General features: G+C 50.2%; 1 protein-coding gene across 8 annotated transcripts in view; it reads right to left on the minus strand.

Annotated features, from left to right (window-relative positions):
* The window catches only part of HIVEP2 (HIVEP zinc finger 2), a 206910-nt gene extending 201972 nt beyond the window's left edge, over positions 1–4938 (minus strand). For 4 of the 8 annotated variants that reach the window (XM_045810105.2, XM_087865535.1, XM_087865530.1 and 1 more), the window contains exon 1: positions 4069–4938. The gene's annotated coding sequence lies outside the window, so the exon portion shown is untranslated. Of the gene's footprint in view, positions 1–3679; positions 3843–4068 lie in introns of those variants that run through there. The other 4 variants (XM_087865534.1, XM_087865532.1, XM_087865533.1 and 1 more) reach the window with 2 other exon arrangements.
* Between the last annotated feature and the right edge of the window lie 2682 nt (positions 4939–7620).

Below are 7620 nucleotides of genomic sequence, written 5' to 3' on the forward strand. Positions count from 1 at the left end.
CTTAGAGCCATCTCACAGATACAAATACTGATTTACAACTTCCTTTTTGTTAGCATTGCCATAAATAGCATATGGAAAGCAATGCTTTTCTTTTATTGTGATCAAATACCAAGAACCAATAGAAAATTATTTCACTTGTACAATTTCCTTCAAACAAGCACAATCTCATTTTCATAAAGATTTCCCATTTTCTCTCACTCTTCTGTGTTCATCCACAGCTTCAAGCATTGAGAAGCCTCACTGGAACATTCACTGAAGTTTTACTCGAGATGAATGAAGGCTCTGCCTATGTGGTTACAGCAAATCCATACACGCTGACAGTGTGAAGTTCCTTATAAAGCCAAAAGTCCACTGAGTTGAGATGGTAAACTTCCTCTGTTCCTTTTTTATAACATCACTTAAAAAGTTGCAATCTTTACATACCATGTTTTAGCCAAAATATGAATTCATGATGAGTGCATATATAAATTCATTAACTAGAAACATAGCATTGGTATTTTTAGGTGCAGGTTTGAATTATGAACCATTTCTCCACCTATAGGATTGTTGCATAGACCAATATAGAGTCCTGCTGAGGCTGACTAGGAACCCAAATCTGAAAACAGTGTTTGTTTTTTAACAGAGTTAGGTGAGTGGCAACCTGTTGGATCCCACAACACCCATCCAGTTGATTTTAACCACCTTTCCCTTATAATAGTTACTATATCAGGAATTAAATTATTCCACACCCTAATGGAGTACGCCTTTCACTCATGCCAAATAACATTTTCTATAGGTCTTTAAAACTACTTGTACTATGTTGAAGCGTTCAGCTTAACCTCAGCTAATTATTGGTAACTAAAAAAATCTAACACCAACACAAATAGACTGTTATTTGTTATTGCTGCTGTTGAAATAAGTAAGCCCTGCTTTAAAAATCAAAACAGGCAAATTCTTTTTTAAAAAATTCTTCATTTTAGATTGAAACAGCACAAAAAAATTCAACCTGGTTTTCTGAATAGTGACAAAGTGCCAAATGCTCAAGCAGACACATGTACCATTATTCCACAAGGAACGCCTGCATACATGTTGTCTCTGTTTTGTTTTCATAGTAACAAGAACATTTGAAAACACATCTCATGTAAAAAGAGCCTAATCAATCAAAAGATTCCGCTGGCTAATCTTTCCATGCAGTCAAATAACATGATTTCATTCTGTGATAATACACATATCGTAAATTCACTTTCACATCCCATGTTTTATAGAAATATAGAAATGTTTTTTCTACTTCAATGGTATTTTCCCAAAGACCTCCACAGGGATCTAACAAGTTAAAAATCAGTTAAATTTTAAATCTGTAATATCATTAATATGCAACCACTCCCAAAATTGCCCCCAAATCAATTTCACATCAATTTAATCATAAACACTCTTACATAAACACAGTCTCTAAAAAAGCCAACCTCATAAAATACAACCACCATCACAAGAAATATAAATGTCAACAAATGAATTTTGTTTTATAACTGACCTATGTTCAAAGCAAGAAACTCAGACAATTTTCAAAAGATTCACCATTGTCATATAACATTTTTCTGTACGTAAGAAAGATACTGCATATTTCAAACCTAGTGGTCAAAAGGGATTATGACACTTGAAGCATACTATCATTAAGTTCATACTGGTAAATCCCTTTCACCTCAAAATAAAAATGCACAGTTCTCCTCTCTGGTAACATGAGATCTTAGTGTTCCACAGGAATTTTGTCTTAATAATGAAAGTGATAGCACGTAGAAGGGATTTCTGTCCTGGTAAACCATTTGGCCTATATCTTAAAAATCAAACCAAATCTACACATTATACAATCTATTTGGTTAAAATCTTGCTGTGGCACTTTCATAAGGTGAAAAGCACAAGACATCTGCAAATACTAATATATATGTCCTCTACATAAGATAAATGTAATATATATTTATGTACATATATATGCAAATATTTAAAATAACTTGGTTTGCTCAAGGACAAATATCACCAAACATTACTATATCACTGGAGGAAATGTTTCTAATAAAGTTAAATGGCCTTTTCTAGGAGGACAGATCATTGCAAATTTAATTAAAATGGATCTTATTAATATTTCAAGTAATTTCTGGGCTTGATTATGCGCTACAAAAGAAACAACTGTACTGAAGAGAAAAATCAATAGCCCTGACTAGAGCTCTGAGTCTGCTAGAAAAACACAGCTCTCTTGTGAATTATCAAGGTCTAGCCTTTGGGGGTGGGAGAGAGTACCAATATTTATTTGGAGGTAAATTGAGTTATTTTTAAAATGGCAAAAAAGGAAGGAGAACAATCGGTTCAAATTTTCCATTATAATGAAAGTACCGGAAACAAGCCTTTTTATGTTCATTTTAGGCCTAAGAAACTGTGCAGAGAATAAGGCTTTTGCAATGTCAGTTGCACACACTGCTTCCTGTGAGAATTCTAAGCCATTACAGGTGTCCTAAGGCCTCCCGCGAAACCTATTATCAGGTTACTTCTCTGGCCTCCTCAAAGCCATCCCCACTGACCCCTACCCCACACATATTATTGCTAGGCTCCTCTAAGTGTCTATTAAGGACCCTCGGTCTTCTCTGCACTCCCGAGGTTAAAATACCCACTTTCCCTGGGCGAAGCCTGTAAAAGCTTTCCCATTAGAGAACACTAGTTCCTGCAGTCCTTTTCAGTTAGATGCTTTCAAGTCAGAGAGGAGCCACTTGAAGAAAACCCTCTTTCCCCTCCTCCCCTTTTCCACTGGAAGCCACGTCCCTGAAGGACAACACCAAGGGACACTTCCTGACCTTCTATCCCCTCACCCAATTTGGGCTTGGAGGGTTGGGGTCGCATTTTCTCGTGTCCTCTGCTGCACTGGATGTGTTATGTAAGAGGGACAGAACGCGAGAGGCACATGCGTATAAAGCGCACCGATCTGTGATAACAGCTGGGGTGGCAGAGCTGATCTGGAGTCTCCCCCACCAAATACGACAGACACCACACATACATCACCCCCACCCCCACCCCACACCCCCCCACCCCCCCACACACAGAGCAGTGTTTTCCTGTCTCGCCCCTACCAACACCAGACGCACAGAATGGAAAGGCGGGGGGAGGGGTGAAGGGAGGTGAGAGCAGCAGCAGCACATCTGCTTTGATAGAGCCGCCGCGGCAGAGAGCCCCTCGTTAACCCCCTTCCTGTGGCTGCACCACGTCATGGAACATTCCCGGAACGGGCCAACGTTCCACCCACTTCAGGGAACAGACATAAAGGCGCAGACCCAGCTCCCCACAGTGCAGAGCCCAAACACACATGTCCCTTCCCGGTCCCCGGGCAGACGCACAGACGAACACGCATGCAAACCGCCCCCACCCGTCTCCACGCGCCCCCGGCCGGCCCGTCGCGCCGGGAGCCGCGCTGCGGCCGGTGCACCCGCAAGGCGAGGGCGCCTCCGCCTGAACCTTCCATCGAGACAGTCCCCTCCTTCCTCGCTTCCTTCCTTCTCTCCTTCCTTCCTTCCTCGCTCGGGAGGAGAAAGGAGTCACTGAAATGCCAACTGCTAGCGCCTTCGCCGCGCTCGCTCGGCCGCAGGCCGGCGGCCCGGCCCCCGCGCCGCCCGCCCGCCCCCGGCCCGCGCCGCGCGCCCGCGGCCCCCTCCCCCGCTACCTGACGACGGCCGGCCGGCGGCCGCGGCAGCCGCAGCGGTGGCCGGCGGTGCGCGCCGGTGCACGTCCCTCATTAGTAACCAGGCACATTCCTGCCTCCAGCGCTCCCGCGCTGCCCCCTCCCCCCAGGACATTACGCAAAGCAGCCTCCCCTCATCTGCATAGATCCTCGGCCAGGGTATTCCCCGCATTTCCCGACGCGCCGGACCCCCCTGGCTAGGTCTCCCCCATCCCCGCCCCCTCCGACCCTCACCCTCGGGAAACCGGGAAGGGGCCGGGAGCGCGCGCCGCGAGAGGCGACCGAGTCCGGCGGAGGCGATTTCGGTATAAAGTGAAACAAGCTCCCAATGCTAAAGGAGGCAGGAAAAACACGGCGCCTAGGCCACTTACCGAGCCGAGGAACCCAGATTCCCGCCGCTCTGCTCTCCCAAATGGTCGGTCCGCCCTCCACGCACCCCAAGGCTGCACCCAGCACCCCAAAGTCCAGACGTGTAGGAATATTGTTAACGAGCCAGCAGACCCTCCAAGTTGCTCCAGGCTCCAGAGAGCCTCAAGGTCCAAGACTCAACTTGGCAAAGACTTGTGCCACAGTCCCCGAAGATGTTTTTGTGGAGACCCTCCTCCGGCGGGGACAGACAGCACTCGGCGGCGCCCCGCTCGCCTCCTCTCCACCCTCTCACCTCCAGCCCGCCTCCCGCCGGCTGCCCGCCTCCGGGCCGCGAGCCCCTCGGGCGGCTGTCAGCTCCCGGCCGCCGCCGGGTGACAGGGGCGGGAGGAGGGCGCGACGCGGCGGCCCGAGCCCGAGCGGGCAAGGGGGATCCTCGCAGCAGCGGCGGCCGCTCACCTGGAAAGTCACCGCTGAGAAGGAGGAGGAGGAGGACGGAGAGGAGAAGGAGGAAGAGGAGGGAGAGGAGGAGGAGGAGGAGGAGGAGGAAACCCCCCTGGTGCCCTTGTTCTCGCTGCCGCGGCGGCCGCTCCTCGCCAAGGCTGAGCGTGTCTGGTGGGGGGTGTCTGGTAGCATTTCCTTAAGGACAGAGGGAGGGCGGGCGCGGAGGGAGGGAAGAGATCCCGACCGCCTGCCCAGGCTCCTCTTTCCTTTATTTATTTTTCTGACACTATACGGAGATGGGCCCGGGGCAGGGGCCGCGGGGCTCGCGAGGGAGCGCGAGGCCCGGGCCGCAAGCAGTCTGCGTGCGGGAGCCGCAGCGGCCGCCTCCCCTCCCGGGCTGTGGACGCACCGGGTTATTCCTGGCAGCGCCTCCCCAAACAGAAGTTACTAGGAGGAGTGCGCGGCGAGGGCGGGCGGGGGGAGAGGCGGAGGGAGGGAGGAAGAGGGAGAGACTCAGCCAGCGACGTCATCGGATCCCCCAGCGCGTCCCAGGGAGGGAGGCTGAACCAGAAAAACCAGTCTGGAGCCGGCGAGCAAGAGAGGGATGTGCGGCGCGCAGGGCGGCGGGGGAGGGAGGCGGCCGGGAGGGCAGGGCCCGGCCCCGTTGCGGCCGCTCCAGGCGGGAAGACCGCGGCCGCACTCCCGATCGCTCTGATGGGGGAACTCCCCTGAGAGCTGGTCTCTACTTGTCATGCAAAAAAACTTGGGCGTCTCTAGGAGCCTGAGAATTTCCTTTAGGGACGTGGAAACCTCCACCCCACCCCCCGCCCAACTTCCCATTTCCCCGTATAATCTAATCTTCCCTCTCCTGATGACAAACGGAATTATATAATAATTAGTATTATTATGATTTTGTCCGTGTACCTCTGATCCCTTTGCTCTCCTTCGCCCCCGCCTCTACTCATGGTATGTTAGAGTCAAAAAAAAAAAAAAAAATCAGACCAGCTCCTGGCTGCATTTCTGAAGCTTTGCAAAGCTTTTTACTAGGACTTTCCGTGCCCCTGCGGAAGCACGAACTTTTCACGCTCTTGAAATGCCCCAATTGCCTTCCCTGGGGTCACTCACTAGGGCGCCCTGGGCGCACCCAGCTTCGGGCACGCGGCCCGCCCTCGCGGGGGTATTCAAATTGGCTCAGGCAGCGGCGCGGGGAACAGCTGCCGGTTTCCTGGTGGGCCGCGCTGGGACCCGGGGCTAGCGGCTGCCTCCAGCCCGCGCGCTTCCCTCGCCTTGGAAGAGACGCTAGTGAAATCGCAGCCCGCGCTGGGAGAGCGGGGCCCCGGGGCGGGGGAATCCCAGGCGAGTGGGGACCGGGGCCCTGGGCTTCCTCCCTGACCCGGCGACACCCGGGGGACACCGGGGCTCCCTCCAGCCGTTACCCTGCGTTTGTGGACTCGTGTGCACCCTTGGGGGAGGTTCCCCGGAGGCCGCAGCAAGTGGCTGCAGGGCCGGGCGCGCGCCCGGAGCGCCTCCTCCAGGTGGTCCCCCCGCCCGGCGAGAACCGCGTGCCGTCCCTCCCGGGCGCCTGAGCAGCTGTGCTGAACGGAGCGGAGCCCAGTGCCCCGGGCACCGCGGGCCCGGGAGGCCTCCCCACCCCCCAGGCCGTGCCGCCGCCCTGCCCTGGGCGGAGTAAACAAGAGACGCGCAAGATTTGACCTGGCGCGACCCGGATTTCTGGCCGGGGTTCCCCCTGAGCAGGTGACTCCGTGGGAGGGGTGGAAATTAGTCTCTGGAATTCCGGGCCAAAGACATTCACTGTGGTTCTGCTTTTAAGGCAGGTATTTCACCGACAACTGCAGAATGTTTTGCGTCTCAAGTTTCAGATTTCGCGGAAAGGGACCGAATGTCAGAACGTATCAAATATTTCTTTCCCTTTTCATTAAAATCGAATACATTAAATGAGAGGACAACCCCCTTAATGACTTCGACAATTGCACTGCTGGTTTCGGTTTTGGTTTGGTTTGTTTCTCATTTCGACCTATAATCAGTGGATTTCTGAAGTCCCCGTGCAAAGGCGACATTGCCGTGAAGGACGATTCTGCAAAATAAGGCGGCGATACCTTTTTTATCGATATTTTTTTCAAAGGAGAAAAATCTGAATGATTTGGAATAAATTTCACTGTGTCCTTTTAGGTTGGTCTCATTTAAATTCAAGGCCTACTTCCACTAAAGCGGTTTCTCCTTTCATTGTATAAGTTCTTGAATTTTCAGCCTTTCTTCACTTAACTTGAAGCACTTAATAAAAACCCTCCCATCACCGTTCTCTCTTAAACGTATGCCGTTGCATTTTTAAACATCCATTTGAAACGCAAAACATGATTTTTGAAATGCTTTTTCACTTCCAAACCCACCTGCTACATACTCCCAGAGCCCATTTTATTTAATTGCTTAATAGAGAAGATTAAGCAGTTTCTTTAAGAATCCAATTTCCCTTCAGCACACACAACAGCAGCTGCCCAAACTCCCAGAAACTGAGCAAGGATAGCAAGCAGATTTTGCTTCACTAGAATGAATGTTAGTTGAAATCTTAAATGCCACTTTAAAAGACTAGATTAAGTGGCATAATGTGACTATTAAGGTATTCAGCTAATTGGGCAGTTAAAATAATTTTTTTTAAAAAAAGCAAATATACGTCGGTTTTGATGACCTGATCCTACCACCAAAGAGGACTAGTTACCATCCCTTCTGCTTGGGAAAAATCACTTATCTTGAAGTAAATGCATCCCTGTCTCCAGCTGCTAGGGCAGCAACATGCGTGTCCAGTTGCTTCTAAGCAAGTGCAATATAGTAACAGAAAAACTCCTCTTCCCGGAAAACTCCCAGAGACAAAATCAGCAATGGTAAACTGTGCACTCAGCCCTAGGAGGTTCTAAGGAAAGTGATGCTGGGTGGGGCATAAGACAGAGCTGACCCAGCTTGGGCACCCATATGGAGCATCAGCAGTGAGGTAAGAACTTTCTTTTCATTACTTTTCTTACTGCTTCTCCATTTCAAGGGAAAAGAAAATCTGGTGATCTGGATTAAGAAGTATTAAGAAAGTAAAATAATTAACATCC

The sequence above is a fragment of the Ursus americanus genome, chromosome 11 (genome assembly GCF_024610735.1).
Source record: "Ursus americanus isolate L20-20 chromosome 11, mUrsAme1.1.p, whole genome shotgun sequence".
NCBI lineage: Eukaryota > Metazoa > Chordata > Mammalia > Carnivora > Ursidae > Ursus > Ursus americanus.